We start from the raw sequence: 16180 nt of genomic DNA, 5'->3' as shown, positions 1-16180 counted from the left end.
TGATGGATGGATGGATAGATAGATACACAGATAGATAGATACATAGATAGATAGATACATAGACACATAGATACATAGATACATAGATATGATGGGTGGATGGATGGGTGGATAGATACACAGATAGATAGATACATAGATACATAGATATGATGGATGGAGGGATAGATAGATACACAGATAGATACATAGATAGATAGATAGATAGATAGATACATAGACACATAGATACATAGATATAGAGATAGATACATAGATATATAGATACATAGATACATAGAAACATAGATGTGATGGGTGGATAGATATATAGATACATAGATACATAGATATAGAGATAGATACATAGATACATAGATACATAGATACATAGATAGATATGATGGATGGATAGATACATAGATACATAGATGATAGATAGATGATTGATAGATAGATACGTAGATACATAGATATGATGGATGGATGGATAGATAGATACACAGATGATAGATAGATACATAGATAGATACATAGCTACATAGATAGATATGATGAATGAATCGATAGATAGATAGATAGGAGATAAATCGATGACAGAGGGATGGTGATGACTGACAGATCAGTAGATAGATTATACATGGATAGGTAAGTAGTTGATAGATAAATGGATAGATCCACGATAGAAGGACGGGGAATAGATACAGACACACATTACTGACAGGTGGACAGACGAGTGGGTGGATGGATGGACACACAGATGATAGCTTAATAGCTGACTGACAGACGGATAGAGACATCGACCTCACTGATGCCTGGGGGGATAGATAACAGATGGATAGATGGGTGCCTGTCTGACCCCGACAGCCCACAGCTTGGACAATTGGGTCGGAACCACTGCCCAGCTTTCAGAGCTTTGACCCAGAGCCCCCTAGCTGAGAGCCCCTCCCTCTGGAATCTCCTTGGATGAGCAGGTCCAAAGTGGGAGAGAGAGAGAGGGAGAGAGAGAGAGACATCCTCGCAGGACAGAACTGTCAGCCCCGGGCGAAGGTGGGGAGGTGGGGACGAGGCAGGAAATGTCACCCTGGGCACCCACAGAGACACACACGGACACAGGTAAACAGACCCTCAGCCCTGCTGACAGGGAGGAGGCAGAGAGGCCACCCACCAGCCCAGAAGGTCACGTCCCAGCTGTTCCCCTGACCACAGCTGCTGGCTCCCGATCCCTGGCCATCGCCCCCCGGGGCAGCAGCCCAGCACAAAGAATGTCTGTGGGGGCACAATCCAGACGCACCTGGCTGGGGCCGGGTCCCAGCTCACGCGTCTGGACTGGACGGTTGCAGGGGCGGGGCCTGCAGGGTCTAGGGGCTCGTGTCTGCGCGGGTCCCGCCGAGGGCTTGGCCTGGAGCCGTGTGGCGAGGCTGGGCCTCCGTGCAGGTCGGGGCACAGGACGCGAACCCTAAAAACAGGTCACTGATGCCCAGCGGGGGGCCAGGACACGTTGCAAGGTCCCAGCCACGACCGCCATTTCCCTCGGGCCCACGGGGTGGCGCTGACCCGCCCTCCCCCTCCCCCACCCCCCAGCCGCCCCACGCTTACAATGCTGTTTCCTTATGCGTGTTTTTGCACAGTTGTGGCAAGTGAGTCTTACTGTGTGGTCCCGTGTAGTCAACGCTCAGTGTGACTGTCAACAGACGTTCCAGTGTCAACCACCCACCCCACCCAGAAACCAGGGGGGGTCTGTCCTGGAATTTCTCCGTCTCTCCGGGAAAACCGAACGGTAGCAAGAGTCTGGGGAAGGTTGTCCAGGCTCAGAAAGGCAACGTACCCCTCAGGGTCTGCCTCCCTCCGGGCAGGACATTTGCACGGAGTAGAGCCAGGTGCCTGAACCGCGGCGTGAGCCCGGGCGGAATGAACAAGGACCACGGTCTAGGGCGTCTCCCAGAATCTGTGGACGTCCTTCCAAGCGCCATGATTTTGCCCACGGCGGCTCTGAGCTCACTCGTCCAGCATTTTAACCAGCAGGCGAACGGACGCTGCTCTGTAGACAGACGACCACGTGATGAGGTGTACCCGGGGGCTCATGAGGACGCAGGGTCTGATTCTGGGCCGGTTGGGGGCTCAGTGACAGGAAGACAGGACACGGCGTTCACGGCCAGGGTTGAGGGGCAACCACGCAGGAGGGTATCCCCCCCAGTGGCGTTGCCCGTGGACTGGAGACTCCCCACCGCCCGCCCACACCTGCTGCTAAGGCCTTCCCGACAAACCCCTGTAGTGGATGCCAGGAGCCTCCCCGGGGGCCATCAGGGTGATGGCTTTTCCTGGACACACACCCTTTCTACAACCCTTCAACCGCTTGCTGACAAGCGAATCCCCCGCCACCAAAAATAAGGAGTAAATAAAACCACACTGACTTCCCCTCTAGCCTTCTTTGTCTGGTTTTTTGATCCTCACATCCTAGAGAAAAGATCCTCTTGGAATCTTCTGGAACTGACTGAAAGGCACGCTCGTCTTCATCTAGTGAGCTCACTGGCCCTGTGGCCATTCTGCGTGGGGTGCCCTGCTTTGTCGGGTCTCAGGACCATCTCTACGACCCCAGCGCGGACACACACAGAGCCCCTTTATCCACCAGAGCCGAGAAAGACAGTGTCAAGGAAGCTGCCGTTCCAGTACGGGATGTTGGGAGAACAAAGTGACGGGCCCGTAATGTCACACGGTCGTCCGTGGGTCCTTAACACTAAGACCACCTGCGTCTCGTATCGTGACGAAAACGCGTCCAGAACAAACACCCGTGTGACAGTTTTATACATCTTTCGCATTTGATTTATACGTCTTTGATTGAACGCACTGTGGCCAGGGGTACTCAGCACATTTCTGGGTATGAACTCTGGGTCTGTGGCACTTTTCCACAGCCAACAAGGGGGTCCGTCCGGATGCCTGAGATGCACCTGGCAGTCAGGTACGTGCCCCTGGCTCCCCAGGGCTGTGGGACCCTCTCAGGTACGTGCACCTGGCTCCCCAGGGCTGTGGGACCCTCTCAGGTACGTGAACCTGGATCCCAGAGCTGTGGGACCCTCTCAGGTACATTCACCTGACTCCCCAGGGCTGTGCGACCCTCTCAGGTACATGCACCTGACTCTCCAGGGCTGTGGGACCCTCTCAGGTATGTGAACCTGGATCCCAGAGCTGTGGGACCCTCTCAGGTACATGCACCTGACTCCCCAGAGCTGTGGGACCCTCTCAGGTACATGCACCTGACTCCCCAGGGCTGTGCGACCCTCTCAGGTACATGCACCTGGTTCCCAGAGCTGTGGGACCCTCTCAGGTACATGCACCTGACTCCCCAGGGCTGTGGGACCCTCTCAGGTATGTGCCTCTGGCTCCCCAGGGCTGTGGGACCCTCTCAAGTACGTGCACCTGACTCCCCAGGGCTGTGGGTCCCTCTCAGGTACGTGAACCTGACTCCCCAGGGCTGTGCGACCCTCTCAGGTACATGCACCTGGTTCCCAGAGCTGTGGGACCCTCTCAGGTACATGCACCTGACTCCCCAGGGCTGTGGGACCCTCTCAGGTATGTGCCTCTGGCTCCCCAGGGCTGTGGGACCCTCTCAAGTACGTGCACCTGACTCCCCAGGGCTGTGGGTCCCTCTCAGGTACGTGAACCTGGATCCCAGAGCTGTGGGACCCTCTCAGGTACGTGAACCTGGATCCCAGAGCTGTGGGACCCTCTCAGGTACATGCACCTGACTCCCCAAGGCTGTGCGACCCTCTCAGGTACATGCACCTGGTTCCCAGAGCTGTGGGACCCTCTCAGGTACATGCACCTGACTCCCCAGGGCTGTGGGACCCTCTCAGGTACGTGCACCTGACTCCCCAGGGCTGTGGGACCGTCTCAGGTACGTGAACCTGGATTCCAGAGCTGTGGGACCCTCTCAGGTACGTGGAGAGCCTGAAGAGCCTCGCTCGGACGTGAGCCGGTAACCAAAACAACTGAAAGCAGGTGTTGAAACAAATTCTCGTACACACATGTGTACGTATATTCATGGATATCTCAACATAGATTTTTTTTACAAAATCGATTCATGTTATTTGCCATATGGATTTCACCTCGATTCACAGGAATGAAAGGAATGAAAGGAAAGCTGGCAAGTCGACCCCACGTCTCACGGCTAACGGAGCCGGGAACCCGCGACCTAACGGGGTTTGTACGTGTCCTGAGGACCCCGGGGGTCCCTGGAGCCCAGACGAGGGAACATCTTCCTGCCCCTGAGGTAGCAAAGAAGGGACAGACGGTAACGTTCAAGAGAGTCACCCTGGAGAGTCACCCTGTCTGGACACCTTCCTCATCAGAATGGGGTCCGCAGGCGAGGGGCTCTCAAATCGCTCTGAGTGGAAGGACCCCCGTGGTGTGTCTCATCCGAGGAGCGGAGTGCCCCAGGATGGGCGAGGAGGGGTGAAGCGGTCCCTCGGCCGAGCCCAAGTCCACCGGAACCCTGCCTGAGCCCCGCCCCGTTTCTCCATTTCCCACCTTTAACGTAGAGTAACCTTGACAACGAGCCTGCTGTTCTCCCAACAGAGGAGAGAAGGAAGGAGGCCGTGTGGACGGAAGCGGTGGACGTGAGGTGACACGGAAATCTCGATACGCACACGGGACGCATAAGCGATGAACCGGAGACCTGAGGAATTGGACTAGGCCACCACCACCGCGCGTGGCCCGGCCACAGTTTACGTCTAGATGCCCCTTGATTGACTGTGGCTCACCTGCTGCATCATGGAAAAGCCGAACTTTGTCACAATAAAATTAAAGCGCTGCTGTATGCGATTCGCCACGTTCTCCGTAAAGTGTGTAACAAACCAGGAACCACAACGCGGGGCTGCTTCTAATCGCAGATTGCCACAATGGTTTAGATCAAAAGGGGGACATAACTGCCCATGAAGGGGTCTTTTTCTACTTCTTATTTTTTTGGTACGACTTTTCCCCATTAAAATGGTTAAGTTTCGTCTAAAATTATTACCTCCTGGAACAAAAAGCACATTTTTGTCCCAGGAAGAAAAAAAAAAACAATTATGCTATTCAATTCGCCGCTACAAAGATGTAGTGTAATACGAGGTAATAAAACAGAAAGAACAATATAAAGTAAGCGTTGCCCAGATTAAACTGCCTGATGGAAACCTGACAGAGCGGAGCAAGTCTGCTTTATTGAGAAGGCTTTCACAAACGTGTAATCAATAATAAAGTTTATACATCCTGTCTCCTGACTTGATTAAAAAATTCTTCTATTTATTAAATGCGTCCGCGTGGCTCTGAGCCCTATGGAAACAGCTGTGCTGAATCTGGGGTCGTTTTTCTTCCGAGAACACTCAGCATTCCGCACCAACCTGCTGCGTTTTCACCTTCCTCGAACGCAGACGCGCGGGGCTGGGACGATTCACGTTCGTCTCGGAGAGGACTTGACCCCACCATGGTGGACTCTCTGTCTGTGAGGGAGGCGGGAGAAAGGACGCGGAGATACGGGTGCCGGGAGTCGGCATTCTGCATCACCCGAAACGTGTCGTTTCTGCGGTAAAATCTCACCCCTGTGATTTAGGACGATTCCTGCTTCCAACGCACAGCACAATAACAAAGAGTTTTAATAACCGGACTCAAGGTCGGAGCTGCAGCCTTGAGGGCAGCCCTAATGCTCCAACTGGGGACGCTCGTCTCCTATTTGTTCCTGGCCAAAGGCGCCTGTCCGCACAAGAATGGTGGCAACATTAGGAGCACACGGGTACGCACAGAGCACCAGACGTTACAGCAGAAGTGGCTCCCGTGTGCCTGCACCCTGCTTCCACAGCCGATTCTCTGCCCGCCACGCTATGTATGGCAGGACAAGGCGAGTGGGAGCTTGGGAGGGAGAAGAGGGAGAGCATCTATCTGCCCGCTCGCAGGTCACAGCCCCCAGCCTCAGCCCTCGGCTCTACTCCATTCACCCCCACTTGGAGGAGCCCCGCCTACAGGAACGCATCATCCATTCAAATGACGTGCCCGCCGGCTACAGAAAACCACACGGCCTGTCCCTGCCTGGCCTCAGAGGGCCCTCTCCTGAGCATGGGGGGAGGGAAGTCGGGAAGGCAGTGAATTTGCTCCCTGGGGTCACCTGGTCAGCAGCGCCCCTCCCCGCTAGCTGCAGACACACACATGCGTGCACACACACACCACAATAAGACACGTAAACACACACTCACACACTTACACAAATATCCATAATCACGCATACACATAAGCACACACACACGTGCGCGGTCCACAGACACCATCACACACATATACACACACGGTCACACACTCGCACACACGTCTCTCCACAGATATTTTATTCCTAAAATGGGGTGCAGGTAGATAGCACTGCTGAGCAGCAAGACTCAGGGGGTGTTATTTTTCCAACCAGGAAGACACGGGCTCTGGAACTGCGGGCACATGGCTCACCCCCCCACTCACCCCCAAGAGGGCAGGGCCCTCTGTTCTAGCAGCGAGCTTCAGACTGTTCCAGAATTCTGATGACTACAGCAGGTAATCGGGGCACCTGCACGTACGGCTTCAGTGCGTGCTGGTCTCTGTGGGAGTTCCGAGATGGGGGTGGGGGGGGCTCTGCTACATCGAGGAAAAACCCCATGTCAGCTCATCTGTTAGCACTGTCTCCAGAACAGACCACCCCATCGATGCATTTATTGATGGACTGAGTAAAAACCTACCGTGTCCCAGGCACTCTCTAGGGGCTGGCATCCCAGCAGTGACGAAAACCAGGTCCCCTCTGTCAGTACAGTCTAGGGTGGTGCTCCAAAGGGCACATTAAATCTAGAGTCAGAACCTAGAAACATACACATAGAACATAAAAAGTAACCAAATCAAACTTCTACGGATGTAATAACAACGTGTGAGATGAAACACACCGAATGGGATTAACAGCAGATAAAAAATCAGAGATTAGTGAACATGAAGATGTAGCAATATGAAGATATAGGAATAAAAACTATCTCAAATGAAATGCAGAAAGTATGAAAATTGCGTAAATGAAGAGAGCAGGCTGAGAGAGAGACGGAGTCATGGAAGACGGAGACAGAAAAAAAGTTTGAAAAAATAGTGGCCGAAAACTTCCCAGATTTGGTGAAAACTGTAAATCCCAAAACTAGGAATTCTAACAAACTCTAAGCACACAAGCTCTAGAGGAAAAGGACATCAGGGTATGTTGTAATCAAACTGCTCCAAACCAGAATGAAGAGAAAATCTTGAAAGGAGCCAGAAGTGGGGAAAGACACAGCGTATACCTAAGACCAAGACAGCCCTGAAGGCAGATTTCCTGTCAGAAACAGTGCAGAAAAGAAGGCAGTGGTGCAAAGAAAACTGTCAGCCTCGAATTCCATACCCAGCAAAAGTAGCTCTCAGGAACACCGCAAATGTTTCCAGGCATATGACGAGACGTGTGACAGCTGAAAGAATGTATCACTAACCCAGCCTCAAATTCCATACCCAGCAAAAGTAGCCCTCAGAAAAACCACAAATGTTTCCAGGTGTATGATGAGGTGCCTGACAGCTGAATGCATGGAAGCGGGTCTTAAAGCAGCAGGAATCCATCACCTCCCTTCTGGAGACCAGACACCTCAGATCCAGGCAGACCAGGGTTGGCTCCTCTTGGGGGCTCTGAGGGTGCAGCCGTTCCTCTCCCGATGTCTGGAGCAGCTGGTGATTCTTGGCGTCCCTTGGTGCATGGACGCATCCCCCACCCCATGTCCACCTCTGTCTTCACATGTCTTCCCCCCACGTGCACGTGCATGGCCAAATGTCCCCTTCTTACAAGGACACCAGACCTATCAGGCCCCACCTGCATCCTCTCGTTTGGACTTGATTACCTCTAAAAGACTGCATGTCCAAATTTGGTCACATGCTGAGGTCCTGGGCATTAGGACTCCAACACGTGAGTTTTTGGAAACAGCTCAGCCCGTAACGGATGTGAACGGCACACATCTCTCAGTCCCTGTGTCCATCCCTTTGCATGGGCTGTCTCTTCTGTGTAGAATGGGCTCCTACCCCCTCACCCCACCTCCTCCTCCCTTGCTGGAACTGCCACCTCCCCCACATTGCTGGCAGTCCCCAAGCATATCATCCTGCTGTTCACCAGTTTCCCCCAAACTGGGAGCTCCTCGAAGGCACATCTCCCTGGCTTTCCTTGGGGTCTACGTGAGAACGTGAGTCCCCGTGAGTCTCTTGAGTTCCGAAAGGACCACAGGCAGGGCAGGGGTGAGGTGCCAAAGCCAAGGAGGGAGGATCTTTTGGGGATGGTTGGTGATCAGAAGCAGCCCTGTGTTAGTAACTCTGAGGAAAGCATCTGGGGAGGGGTGCCTGGCTGGCTCAGCAGCTTAAGACTCTGACTCTTGATTTCGGTTCAGTCACGGAGCTCGTGGGTTCGAGCCCCATGTCGGGCTCTGCGCTGACAGTGCAGAACCTGCCTGGGATTCTCCTCTCCTTCTCTCTCTGCCCCTCCCCTACACATTCTGTCTTTCCCTCAAAATAAATAAACTTAAAAAAAGAAAGAATGTGGGGACATGACCGTGCCCAATGGGAAGTCAGAGGGCCTCACCTCTAAACGATGCGTCAGGGTCTAGAGGATTTATTGACCGCCAAGGGGGCCCCCGCTTGCAAGTGAGTTGGCGTGCCAGGAAAAGTGTGGGAAGGAGGCACCTTCAGACACAGCAGGAAGACGGCCAGGATGGGAGGGGGACACCTACTGTTCCCCTTGAGGACAAGAGCGGCCTCTGCAGAAAGCCGGCCCGGGTCGTGCTGGGGCTGTGGCCTCAGACCCCGACATCACAGGTTTCACGCGCTCTCTCACGAGCTGGGTGCACGGTGCCCAAACCGCAGAGATGTTAGCCCATGTAGGAATCCCTCTGTGTCACCGCCCACACCAGCACGACCACGGGGCCTCATCCTTCCTCTTCCTCCACCTGTTCGCCAGAAATAGAGCCGCTCGGGTCGCCCGCTGTCAAGTGCCTCGCGGAGGTATGCGCCCCCGACGCCGGGCGCCCGCTCTGCATGGGATCTTTTTAGAGTGTCGACATCCAGCCCACTTGTGCTGTGGCCAGAAATAACCTGTCCCGTTGGGATGTGCAAGGCATCCGGGAGACGCGGGCTTGGGAGCATCTAGTCCAGCCTCTGTGGGCACGGCTGCTGGGACGGGACACACGAGGAGAGACAACGTCCTACAGGCTCCACCCGACCAGACGCGGGAGCCCGTCTGCCGTCCACGCTTCTGCATTGACCTGTTCATCCCGAGGACTCACAGTGATGTTTTCATCTTAAAACAAACAAGGGGCACCGGGGGGGGGGGGGGGAGGTGCTCAGTCATTTCAGCATCTGACTTCAGCTCAGGTCATGATGTCACGGTTCACGGGTTTAACCCCGGTGTCGGGATCTGTGCTGACAGCTCGTAACCTGGAGCCTGCTTTGGATTGTGTGTCTCCCTCTGTCTGCCTGTCACCTGCTCATTCTCTCTCTCTCTCTCTCTCTCAAAAATAAATAAACATTAAAAAAATTTTAGGGGCCAAAAAAAAGAAATTTTTTTAGGGGCGCCTGGGAGGCTCAGTCATTTCAGCATCCAACTTCGGCTCAGGTCATGATCTCGAGGTTCATGAGTTCAACCCCTGCATCAGGCTCTGTGCTGACAGCTCGGAGCCTGGAGCCTGCTTCGGATTCCGTGTCTCCTTCTCTCTCTGCCCCTCCCCTGCTTGTGCTCTGTGTCTCTGTCTCAAAAATAAATAAACATTAAAAAATTAAAACAAACAACAAAACAAAAAGTCTTCCGTCTGCTGTCTGTCACTATGATTATGTGCGTCTTGACCACAATCTCTGCTTCAAGAGCTAGAAATGCAGCTCGATGGTGCTCCCGGCACTCAGCACCCACCGAGGGATCCCTCCTGGGAGCCCCAACGACGGTGACCCGGGCCTTGTGCACCTAGCTGTGTTGCAATCTTGCATTTACACACCTGCGGTCCCCGCAGACGCGGAGCCCCGAGTCCCACTGCTATCCACTCTATGCCCCGATTGTCACATGGGTCACACGGCACCATGATTATCCTAAGATGTGCCTGTTCCTGAGGTCGGACGCGCAGGCAGTTTCCCCGGTGCCCTTGCAGCCTGTGGGAGTGGGGTTATCACGCGTCATGGGCACAACCTGTGGAATGTGTGAACAGGGGGACCTCTCTGCTTCTGACAGAAGTGATTCAGCGTTCGGTGAAAATGTATCACTCCTCAGAGGGCAGTTGGGTGCACAGTCCCACGGACAGGGGACCCTTGTGCCGCCCAGTGGCCTGGAGTCATTTCTGGGGGACACCCCCCACACATGTGGCCTCTTCAGAGAGTCCTTGTGTCCTGAGGGTGCCCGGCCACCATCACAGGATCCCCCTACAGAGTGAGCTCCTCCAGCCACAGCAAGAGAAGCCGCACAGCTAGCACCTAAAATCCACAGGTTGGAGGGCAAAGCCATAGAGGCAGGCTCTGTCCCCAAACCCCTCCCCCACCAGGCTTGCAAAGTCTCCATCAGGCCAGCCGCCTCTGCACCCCCAGGGGGAAGGACAGCACCTGTCCACAGACCCTACCCGACAGCCACCTGGAGAGGCTCAGCAGAAAGCTGGGAGGAATTCGAGGCATGGGGCAGGTGTGGGGACAAAATCCATGTATGTGCAAAAGTTCAAAGCCATCTTGATAGTTCATGGGGTTATGAAAGTAATGCAAAGAGAGATACCAAATTATATATAATAGAGTGTACTATGTTATATTGTTACGGGATATGCATACACATATTATCTGTAACTGTTCTGTTATACAACGTATATACACATATGATATATTTCTGTAACGTATTACATACTCATGTATTACATAAGTATACGATATGATTATATTTTCAATTCTATATGCATATGATATAATGTTGAGGAATATTAGATATATAGTTCTAATGCACATAATTTTTGTGGATACGTGTATGTGTACTGGAAACTCTTTGCTCATCTGGACGCCAGTGAAAACTTTCACTCACAGCCTCAGATGTTCCCCTGGGTCTTTCTGTGTGCACATATGTGATTTACGAACCAGTGGTATGTTTATATGGACTGTAAAGGAAATACTTGTACTTTCAACCTTTCCATTTATTATCTATCCGTTTTATCTATCATCTATCTAATCTATTCATTCATCCATCCCTCCCTCCATCCATTTTCTATCCGTCTATCGTCTGTCCAGCCCTCCGTCCATCTATGCATCCATCTGTCCATCTATCTATTCATCTGTGTATCGTGTATCTATCATCCATCCCTCATATCTATCTACCTATCATCTGTATCCTTCCATCCATCCATCCATCATATGTGTCTATCTACCTAATCGATCTATCCATCATTATCTATGTATCTATCCATCCATTATATCTATCATCTATCTGTCCATCCATCCATCCATCCATCCATCCGTCCATCCGTCCATCGTATCTATCTATCGATCTATCCACCCCTTATGTCTATCGTCTATCTACCCATCCATCCATCTATATACTATTTATCTTCTTTCTTTCTTTCTTTCTTTCTCTTTCTTTCTTTCTCTCTTTCTCTCTTTCTTTCTTTCTTTCTTTCTCTCTCTCTTTCTTTCTCTTTCTTTCTCTCTTTCTTTCTCTCTCTCTCTCTCTTTCTTTCTTTCTTTCTCTCTTTCTTTCTCTCTCTCTTTCTTTCTTTCTTTCTTTCTTCCTTTCTTTCTCTTTCCTTCCATCTATCATCTACCTACACCTCGTTTTCACCCCATGTCTGGAAGGAAAATCAGACCCATCGTGTGTGCTACTTTTCAAAGACTCAAGGGCCAATTGCCTTTGTGCATTTCCAGGGAAATATCTCGCACCGTCTTGGACAATGTGATCAGGTTTGGTTTCAAGTCGGTCAGAAAGGAGACTGAAGTTAACAACACACTTCTTTCATGTAACCCGGTTCTGACTCTGCCACAGTCCTGGCCGTTAGCAAAAGGCAATTCGACAAAAAGCTCACGAGCTGTGCAGGCAAGATGGGTCTTGAACCACCCGCATCACTGACGGTCGTGGGAACGTTCTGTGGCTCCCAGGGAAGCCGTTTGCTGTACGTGAACCTCAGAAACGTCACCAACTCTGAGAGGTCGCCCATCGTGTCACCGGGGGAGCATGTCAGGGGCTGAAGCAGGCCCCCTGTTCCCCACACCATCTTGTCCCATCTGTGATGTGAGCACAGGGTAGACAGGATGCACCCAGCACTGTGTCTGCTTGGACCCAGAGGAGCTCTGTGCCCCCACGACTCCCAGAAAGGCTCACAGAGCAGTGTGTTTCTGCCATGGAAGCGCCTGGTGGCGTTCGACACTGAGGATTAGGAGTTAATTACATACTTCGGATTCTGGAGCCAGACAGTAATGCGGCTTTAATGCCATGCGTGGCTGTGATTTCCTGAAATCTGCTGGTACATAACCTCTGGGGCATGACCAAGAGCCCTTAAAATAACCTGACTTACGTGCTGCCAGAACACAACTTAATTCAGCCGTCCTCTGCAAGGGCATTCTTTCCACACGGGCTGCTTAGGAGGACACAGCACGTGGCTGGGGCCGGCAAAGTTGGGGCGTCCTCCTGAGCCATGGGACGGCACTGTGATGTTGGGGGAGGGGGCAGCCCAGGCTCGTCAGTTTGTCCCAAGTCGCCCCCACAATGCTGTTTAAGACCATCATCCTGGACTTCTGCTTGTACACAGAGTCGGGCCTCCATGCTGTGTTCTCTTCCCAGGGATCCCCAGTGGGTGAGTGCCCCCTGGCCACACGACAAATGACCACACACTGGGGTCCTAGAACAGCATGAACTCATCCTCCCCCAGCTCTGGAGACCAGAAGTTTGAGATCCAGGCGGGGCAGGGCTGCTGAGATCCAGGCAGGGCAGGGCCGCTGAGATCCAGGCAGGGCAGGGCCGCTGAGATCCAGGCAGGGCAGGGCCACTGAGATCCAGGCAGGGAAGGGCTGCTGAGATCCAGGCAGAGCAGGGCCACTGAGATCTAGGAGGCGCAGGGCTGCTGAGATCCAGGCAGGGCAGGGCCGCTGAGATCCAGGCAGGGCAGGACCACTGAGATCCAGGCAGAGCAGGGCCGCTGAGATCTAGGAGGGGCAGGGCTGCTGAGATCCAGGCAGGGCAGGGCCGCTGAGATCCAGGCAGGGCAGGACCACTGAAATCCAGGCAGGGCAGGACCACTGAGATCCAGGTAGGGAATGGCCACTGAGATCCAGGCAGCGCAGGACCACTGAGATCCAGACAGGGCAGGGCTGCTGAGATCCAGGCGGAGCATGACCCCTGACACCAGGTGGGACAAGGCTGTGCTCCCTCCAGAAGCTCCAGGGAGGGTCCTTCCTGCCTCTTCCAGCTTCTGGGGCTCCAAGGATCCCTGGGCTCCTAGCTGTCTCCCTCCCATTCCATGTTCTGGAAGTTAGGATATGGACATTTCTCTTGGGTAGCCCCCATTTGACCCATTACATGTGTTTACCTCGCCATAATTCCTTCCTGAATAGGTAAGACATTTAGAGATTCTCACACGCACACATGCACACACACGCACACAGACACACACAGCCACGTGACCCCACCGCAGACAAGCATTTATATCACATTTCAGTCCTGTTGTACCTAAGCAGCAGAATTTCTGGGTCAAAGGCCAAGTCTATGTTTAACCCTTGAGAAACCAGCAGACCAAGTACAAACTGCACGGCGTCCCCTGTGTGTGACACGACTCCCAGGGGCTCCCTATCCCCATTACGACAAGGCCCTACCAGCCGGCACAGCTCACACGCCAGCATGTTATCTCGGCCCGTGGGCTCCAGCCAAGAGCCTTGGTTCTGCCCAGACACAGGGAGCTCATTCCTGCCTCAGGACCCGCCCCCTGGATGCATTCTGTGCCTGGGACCCTTCCCCACATTTTCAGGGCTAATTCCCAGTGTTTTGTGTCTCCAGACTGCGCAGCTGAGAGGAGCCAGCGAGACCCTCTGGAACAGTCCTTCACAGCATCAGAGACACCCCCTTTGCGTCGCCACCCCTCCCCAAGAACAGCAAGCCCGTTTCTGCCCTCACGCTGTGTGCAGTAACCAGTCCTTAATCAAGATTATTCACGTCTGGAAACAGAAAGACCTACAGTCACTGTCTTTTCCGGGTGGGTGGGGGGTGGAAGAGGAGATCGTGACTGGAGATTTTTGTTCTCTTTTTCCTGGGCCCATATTTTTCAAGTTCCCTCCAATCAGTCCGTATGTATTTTATAATCCTCCAAGAAAGAAAGAAAGAAAGAAAGAAAGAAAGAAAGAAAGAAAAAAGAAAGAGGAAAAAGAAAAAGAAATGATCCAAATCACTCACTTTGGCTATCTGAAATACAGCCCCGTGTCGTTAAGAAAAATGCTCGGGGTCAAATGTAGGTCTTCAGCAGGAAAAAAAACAGCGTTTACCACAGCAAGCACCGACCGGCTGCCTTTATGCTGACGGACACAGAAGACAGTATCACATCCCAGATCCTAAGAGTTTCTGCCTCATTTTTCAGGGGCAGATGTATGCCCTAGCAAGAGTCCTGCCTCTGCGGCTTTCATTAGACTAAAGAATTATCCAGAAAACAATCTTTTCTTCCTTAAAGACAAATTTGTCAGCTGTCTCCCAATGCCGTACATTGCTGAGGACAGTGAGATTGCCTTCTGCCCTTTTCTTTCCCAAAGTTATTTATAGCCTACGCTTTTCCAAAACAATTTTCACGCAGATTAATTTTTAGCCCGTGCGGGTTCACTATGGGAAATTTGGGAGACGGAGAGAACATTTTTTAAATCACTTACTACCTCTCTCGACCACGCTAACGGAAATGATTCTCACTTTGAGGATTACCTCCTGGTTTCTCAGAGGCTATTTTGACAGAGCGCACATCCTGCTTTGCTACATAACCATCCCCTTTGCCTCTGTAACAAGCACATATCCTGCGGTCTCTGTGCTTGCTTGTAGCCATTGTCATCGTGTGCAACCCTGCAGACTGTCCAGAGTAAACCTATCAAAACTCACGGAACACATTCCATTCTCGATCGTCTCGACTGCTTTCAATTTTTTCACCATTACGGGTCTTACAGTGCTGGAGAGCAGTGCTCGCTGTGGGGGGCTATTTTCGCAAGAGTTTTACGGAGGGAGGATTTGGAACCGCATCTTGTGAAGGTCCCTGAGCTATCCGAGTGCAGCAACAATTCGCTTCTGAAGACATCTAAGGCAGCATGCAAAAGCCATGCAATCTGTTCATTACATTAAAATAAAGACCGGCAGCCTGCAGGGTGGAGGAGACCTAGCCACCCCCCGTTAGGTGCCTTCCCTGTATCTCTTCCACCAACACAGGTGACCCCACCAACCTCAAGGAGGGCAATTCTGCTCAAGCTCCGCAATGATGTTTTTCTGGATCCATGCAATGGAATCAAATAAAAGATTCCCCCTCCCCCATTACTTAAAGGCTGTACCTCATGACCCCCAGGAGTTCCAGAGATGAGACAGCTCATCTTCTAAGGGGGCCGGATGGGGTGTTGATGGTGAGTGACTAAGGGCTTGTTGTAGGTATGTAGGTTCTGTGGCCACAGTGAACACGGGTACTGTGTGAGCCTCCGGGGGTGGTCACAACAAATGACTCCACACTGGGAATTTACAAGCACAGGAAGCCATCTTCTTCCAGCTGTGGAGGGCAGAGTCTGGGACCCAGGTGGGACAGGGCTGCTGAGACCCAGGCAGGGCAGGACCCTTGAGATCCAGGAGGGGCAGGGCCGCTGAGATCCAGACAGGGCAGGGCCAATGAGATCCAGAAGAGCAGGGCCACTCAGATCCAGGCAGGGCAGGACCACTGAGATCCAGGGAGGGCAGGGCCACTGAGATCCAGGCAGGACAGGGCTGCTGAGATTGAGGAGGGGCAGGGCCACTGAGATCCAGGCAGGGCAGGGCCACTGAGATCCAGGAGGGGCACGATGACTGAGACCCAGGAGGGACAGGACCACTGAGATCCAGGTGGGGCAGGACCACTGAGACCAGGAGGGGTTGGACCACGAGATCCATGGGGGGGCAGGACTACTGAGGTCCAGGCAGGGAAGGGCCGCTGATATCCAGGCAGGGCAGGACTGCTGAGATCTA

The 16180-nt window shown here is 52.8% G+C and overlaps 1 long non-coding RNA gene across 1 annotated transcript; it reads left to right on the top strand.

The window, feature by feature from the left end:
- The first annotated feature begins 12598 nt into the window (after positions 1-12598).
- Positions 12599-15508, top strand: LOC122477526. The gene is made up of 2 exons (XR_006295711.1): positions 12599-12809; positions 14006-15508. It is a non-coding gene; the product is annotated as an uncharacterized LOC122477526 (long non-coding RNA).
- The last annotated feature ends 672 nt before the right edge of the window (positions 15509-16180 follow it).

This window comes from Prionailurus bengalensis, chromosome X (assembly GCF_016509475.1).
Source record: "Prionailurus bengalensis isolate Pbe53 chromosome X, Fcat_Pben_1.1_paternal_pri, whole genome shotgun sequence".
Taxonomy (NCBI): domain Eukaryota; kingdom Metazoa; phylum Chordata; class Mammalia; order Carnivora; family Felidae; genus Prionailurus; species Prionailurus bengalensis.
The sequence above is the reverse complement of the archived record's forward strand: the minus strand, read 5'-3'. Positions and strand labels throughout refer to the sequence as shown.